The sequence below is a fragment of the Aphis gossypii genome, chromosome 1 (assembly GCF_020184175.1).
Source record: "Aphis gossypii isolate Hap1 chromosome 1, ASM2018417v2, whole genome shotgun sequence".
Taxonomy (NCBI): domain Eukaryota; kingdom Metazoa; phylum Arthropoda; class Insecta; order Hemiptera; family Aphididae; genus Aphis; species Aphis gossypii.
Window position 1 is genome coordinate 35,045,770 of NC_065530.1, and position 6,570 is coordinate 35,052,339.

At 28.4% G+C, this 6,570-nt stretch overlaps 1 pseudogene; it reads left to right on the forward strand.

Moving 5' to 3' along the window:
- The first annotated feature begins 648 nt into the window (after positions 1 to 648).
- LOC114126983 (uncharacterized) lies at positions 649 to 4,906 on the forward strand (annotated as a pseudogene).
- Positions 4,907 to 6,570: the final 1,664 nt, after the last annotated feature.

The following is a 6,570-nucleotide window of genomic DNA, read 5'->3' on the forward strand; positions in this document are numbered from 1 at the left end:
ATAATTGTTAAAATGTTGGAACCATAGTCAGCTGGGGGTACTATATTATGATTAAACCGCGGAACACTGTTTAGCATCGTTCTTAGCTAACCAAATAGGATATAGTCTTGCCAATACTTTTACATTCTATTTATTATAAAACGAAATATCAAACACCTATATTTTAATTCTACGATACAAATTTGTATCCGTTTGCGCATCGAGTTTTGATTTTCTTTGCGGGTTTTTAGTATGTGCAATACGCATTAAATATTATATACTGTGATATTATATAAGAGGCCGAGAGGGTACAATAGGTGTGTTGTCGAAAACGTACAATATTTTCGATGTACCAGTGGAGTCCCGCACCGATTATACGACGACGTTCACGAATTGATTTTAACGAAATCGACACATATAAATATCCATATATACGGATGACTCGCAAAACCATCTACCATGACGTATATTATCTATATATAATATAATATATATAATACGTATATTACATTTAATAGGATTATACGTCCGTGGCAAACCATATATTGTTGTTGTTGGTTTTTTTTTCCGTCATTATTCTTATTATTGTTTGCGCGGATAAACAACACGTTGATTTCATACACGTTGTTATTACTCCATTTCCTCTTTGCCTTCGAATTCTCCCGAATCATGCTAACACGAAAATCACATAGTGATAATACCGATTTGTATAAGTCTAACGCGTTAGAAAGGGAGAGTATTGCTATTTTACACGAATGATTATTATATATATACATAAATTTTTTTTTATGTTTATGTAATGTGCCGTTGCCTTCGACACAATACACTGCGATGTATATATCTATATTATATTATAATATACGTATGACGACGACAAGTCCGCATCACTTTTTGTCCGGATTTCGTGTACATAAAGAAAATTACTTACAATAGACACGTACACATATATCATATTATATACATATAGAGATAATAATATTATAGCATCGTGTTAGAGTCTCGTTTGGCGTTTACGTTAAAATACGCGTAACATAAGTAAAATTTCAGTTGACTGCATGAACTATAACGAACATCCGCAGAAACAGCTCGTGTAAAAGGACTCGCCGCAGCACTCACATATATTATTATTTATCTCGATCGCGAGATATGATGCGTGTTATATAATTATTATTAATTTTATCGATAGAAATCTGATTTCCTGTGTAGACCCTAGAAACTGTATGATACCTATACAATATACATACATTGAAGCAACTAGGAAGTGCACGGGGGAATTTGTGTCCTCAACTCTCACAAAAAAAAAAAATTATTTAAATTTGATTATTTTAGAATGAATATTGTCATTAATTAAAATATTTTGTATTTTGTATACATAATGTAAATACATTTAGAAAAATAAGTATACGTTTTATTATTTCCTCAGCAGTATCTGTGAGTTCTTCACTTTTTGCGTGACCTTAAAAATATTAGTCTAGTTATGCCTATGCTTTTACAACAAACATAGGTACTATTACTATATTTCAACAAGTCTTTGTAAATTATGTATATTAAATATTTATATACATACAATACTATATATTGTCATTATTATGATTAATATAAATGTAAAGCCATTATTCCGTGTTAGTAAAGTATACGATATACATACTCGTACCTATAATAATGTGGAAGTACACTTATGCAATTTAAACATGCTAAAAGTGTTGACTCTCATATTAACTAAGAACTAAATTGGAATAAAATCTCCAACACATAAAAATTTTATAGGTATATTTAATATTCAAAAAATTCAGTATTGAAAACTAACTATTCACTGGTTCAAGTTTTAAGAAAAAATCTAATGAGAGCACAATTAAAACCAATTGCAATATATAAATTTAATGGATAAAAAATTTAGGAATCATAGATAAACCAAGTCTATCTATAATTAGAAGTCATGGTTCGCGGAACTTCAGTACTCTTAATTCAAAAAGAAAAGTAACAATTATCATATAGGAACCTATTATAATTACTATTTATAAATTATCAGTTACTGTTAAAACTAACTAAAAACACATTGTAATAACGAAAACAAAATACTCCTCGCATCTCTCTCCGCTTAGAATTTAATACTGGAAGATTTAAATTATAAGAAAAATAATTTAACTAAAAAAAAAAAAACAACGTTTTTAAACCAATTAATAATTATTTTTAAATTATACAACTAAAAAAATGTTAGCCTTAAAGGTTCTCCATCCAAAGCAGATTGAACAATACGTTTACATACAGGTACCTAATCTATAAGTTCAAAGAATATCTTCTTTTTAAGTTATTTTTATATTACGAAAAATATAAGCCTCTTTTTACTTTCTAACTATCTATCTGAAACGTTTAATAATACCACGATGTGTATTGTTTTAAGCACCATTACACTTTAATCAATTAATTAAACATTATTCATAAACTTTCACATTTGATCTCAATCGATTTTTTTTTTTTAGTAAACATTGAATACTTCACTTAAAAATTATTGATTGTTAAAAGTACCTAGGGAAGTTTACGATTATTAATATATCGTTACACTTAAATTACAACTGTATTCGATTATTTTAAGTAATAATAATATAGTATACCTAATATAGTCGCCCCTTTATTTCGTATCTAATACATCCATGTTTACCCAAAATTGGAGAAAAAATTACTTTTGCTTTGTATACATTGTACAGAAATGATATAATTATTATAATTAAGATACTTGTGTTTATCTGCAGGTATGTATGAATCATTTCAACCATTGCGTTATGTGTATACCTACCTATTTTTATTATTTTTAATACACGAGCTTACATCATTTTTTTAATTGAAAAAAACACGAGTTAATAATTATACAAATAATTTGCGAACTATTTTTTTCTTTTTATAATTTAACTAAAAATGTTTACTATTTTTTCGTAAACTATTTCGATATATTAACTTTAAATTACCTAAGTGTAATATCGTTTGTTAATAATAATCACTCCTCCAACCAAAATTCTTTTATAGGTAGGTAATAAACGTAATTACGAATAACTAGGTGCATTGAGAAATTTATTAGAAATTCACAAATAACAGTTAACGCGGATCATTATCCACACTAAGAACGACGTATATAACTATACATTTTCATGCGACTTGGGGAACTAAGGAGAGGCTTGCACTCGGATAATTTTGAGACATTTATGGTCTTTCAACCGAATCGTCATTTCCCCCTCTCCCAACCATTAAAATGTCACTTTCGCTCCCGTTTATCTGATTTACTAATAGGTATCTACCGCGGCCGGTAACAATTTTAGAATATATGCAGATTGCAGGTTATGTACTTATATATATCTACATCTTAAAAAATAATTAATGATTGTAGTACGTAATACCTATAATACATACCAATAGTCAGCCTCTAAAATTGTGTGTAGTACGAATGCACAATAAGTGGAACGAGTGGTAAGAAACTTAAAAGTGTGTTTTAAAGTCTTAACAATATTTTGTGTTATCACTATTATTTATTAGATTTACCTGATTTGGGACTAAGTGCATGGTACGAAAAATTGGATATTTTAGGAGCTCCATAGTACAGATTTAATGTTCAACAACATTTAATTGGAAGAATTAAATTGTCATACACGGCTGTCCGATAATGTAGATAATCGAAACGACAAATTACGTACTGATAAATTACCTATACTTAATAGTGATATCTAAACAACGTAGAGGGTGTTAACCAATCGCCCTCAACGGCTGTTTTCGGTGTTTTAAAAATGTATCAATTACCCTCAATCAATGTACCATAGTTGCCCTTACATATTATATTATTTATACACACAATTAATACCAACCCGTAAAATAGGGAAGGTAAATATGTATGAAAATAAAAATATTAGCAGATATTTTAAAAAATCTGTTAGTCATCAGTTCATCATAACTAACCATAATATATAAAATGCAATATCAATAGGTATAATATATCTAAATTGTGTACTATATAATCTTATACTGTTTTACTTTTTTGACAAATTATATATATTATAGATTGACGTAGGTACCTACTCGGTTGACCGAAGACATTTTTCTCCAAAAATGAGATACATACTGTTCTGCTCCACTTTCCATATTCCTCTAATAAGGAATTAAGAATAAAAATAATGTTAATATGTTACATACAAATAAAAATTTTTAAAAATAATCATGTAATTCAGTAGCAACTTTTTGTTAGTTTTGGGTATTTGTGTAAATAGGCGTGCGCAGGGGGGATGCCGGATATGCCATGGCATCCCCTGCGAGCCCGCGGAGCCAGCTTGTTTTTTGTTTTTTACTTTTTAGTTAGGAGTTTATAAACGTTTTTATGAACAAAAATCAGTTAAGAAATTTTGACAATTCAGACTACATATTTTATTAAATTTTATTTAGAAGATTTGTTAGATGATTTGTATAACGGTGTTGAAAATCGATTTAATCAGAAAACATTAAATTTAATTAGTGCAATTGGTCGTTTAATAAAACTAAAAACTGAAGAACTTGACATAAAATTACTTTCACGGAAGTTTGTACTTAATAGTGACGAATTAGATGAATTAAGACTTCTACGTTCTTTGCCCGATTTTGTAGCAGAACCATCAAACAAAACAATTCATCGGTGGTTAGAAAAATTATCAAATAGTAAAAATTTTGTTAATGTAAATAAAGCATTGAAACTTTTTCCTACCATTCCTGTTACAAGTTGTTCTAGTGAAAGAGCTTTTTCCAAACTAAGTTTAGTAAAAACAAAATTAAGAAGCCGCGTGTTGCAAGAAAGATTGGATGCAATGATGCTGATATTTGTATAGAACAAGAACTAGCATCACAGACAAATTATGAAGATGTAATTGATGAGTTTAAACGTTTGCGTCCTTTTGACAGAAGATTAGAATTATAAAAAAGTATTAACTAAATTAAATTCATATTAATATATTAGTAATAAAATGCAGTTTAAATTATATTTTAACTTAATATATTACTTATATACTATATATATTTACTATTATTCTGAGAACTTTGTAGTTATGTAATACGTTTTTTTAAAAAAAAAAATCCGATTTATGTTTTTTTGAAGGGAGATACTAAAAATTTAGTTATTTTTAAATATATAGGCATCCCCTGCGAAAAAAGTCTGCGCACACTTATGTTTGTGTAGATAAATTACCTACTGCAAGCTTGGCAAGTATTTAGTAATTATACAACGTCGGCACGTCGCCAACGTACCTAATAATCCATCTTCTGATTTTGGCTTTTATGATAAAAAAAATATATATTTGATTTTTGCGAGTTATCAAAGGTTTTCTAAGGGAACTTTCCACAAATATCGCTTTATCAGACATATTAAAAATTCAAACTTGAGAAAAATACAATACCTAACCATAAAAACAATCAATACGAATACCGGGATACGCGATAGTCATTAATCGACGAACAGTTCTCTACTAAAAGTGTAGTGAAATACTCCAGATTTCGAGCATTCGTATGTATATTTCACACAAGTCTGTATGTAACCATAGGGCATAAGACCATCGTAAAATAAATGATGATATAACTTCACGCGCCTTTACTAATACATAATATAATTTATGCACCTATATTATACTGGTATGTACGTTGTACACGTCTTATTGTACCTACGTAATATACTATGAATTAGACTTAATCAATCTTATATATAACGTTACGATGTTATCGACTGATGCTGTTCACTTAATAACATGGTCCACAACACTAGTGCTTAATTTAAAGAAAAAGGGATAATATTTTAGTACAAAAAAAAGTTTGGAGGAAAATGGTAACAAACCTATATTTTGGAAAAAAAACCGGACCCGTTCACTCAATTATAACGAAAGAAAAACTTTTTTACACGAGTTTTACACTTTTTTATACGAGTTGAGATGATCACCAAGAACAAATCCTGAAATTATGTACATAATATATTACACAGAATGATTTTAGATTTACCAAGCATGCCCAACCCCAGTTTTCATTTAATGAATCAACCTTCATCATACCTACCTATTATTTATTTATTTACTCAAATATTATATACAGATGGTTAATCATATTTTATTATTAAATAAGGTATCATATTCTTAGTAGGTAGGTAAGTACCAACAAGTCGTAACATCTTTAGATGTAATTAGTAATAGTTTACATAATTTATATAATAAAAACACAAATTAGAAAGATAGAGATAAAGAATTCTATGAATAGGTAATCAAAAATAATTTTAAAATCCGCAATAATTAAAAAATTTAGCTAAATAGTAAAGAAATTAATTTTTATAGGAGAACAATATTGGTAAAAAGGTTTTGGATCTCTTGTATTAAGAAAATTATAGTAAGTACACACGTTACAGCAACGAAATAAGTAGAAAATTTAAATTTTACGTATAGAACGATGCTAATACATATGATTAATCGTACTTAGCTCGACTGTTGTAATAAGCTAAATAAGCCAAAGTTAAATAATCTAAATTCCAACAATGCGCGTTTTCAGAATACTAGGTACGCTGATATAAACATGACACATTTTTAAATTATATGGGGTCTTCTTTTT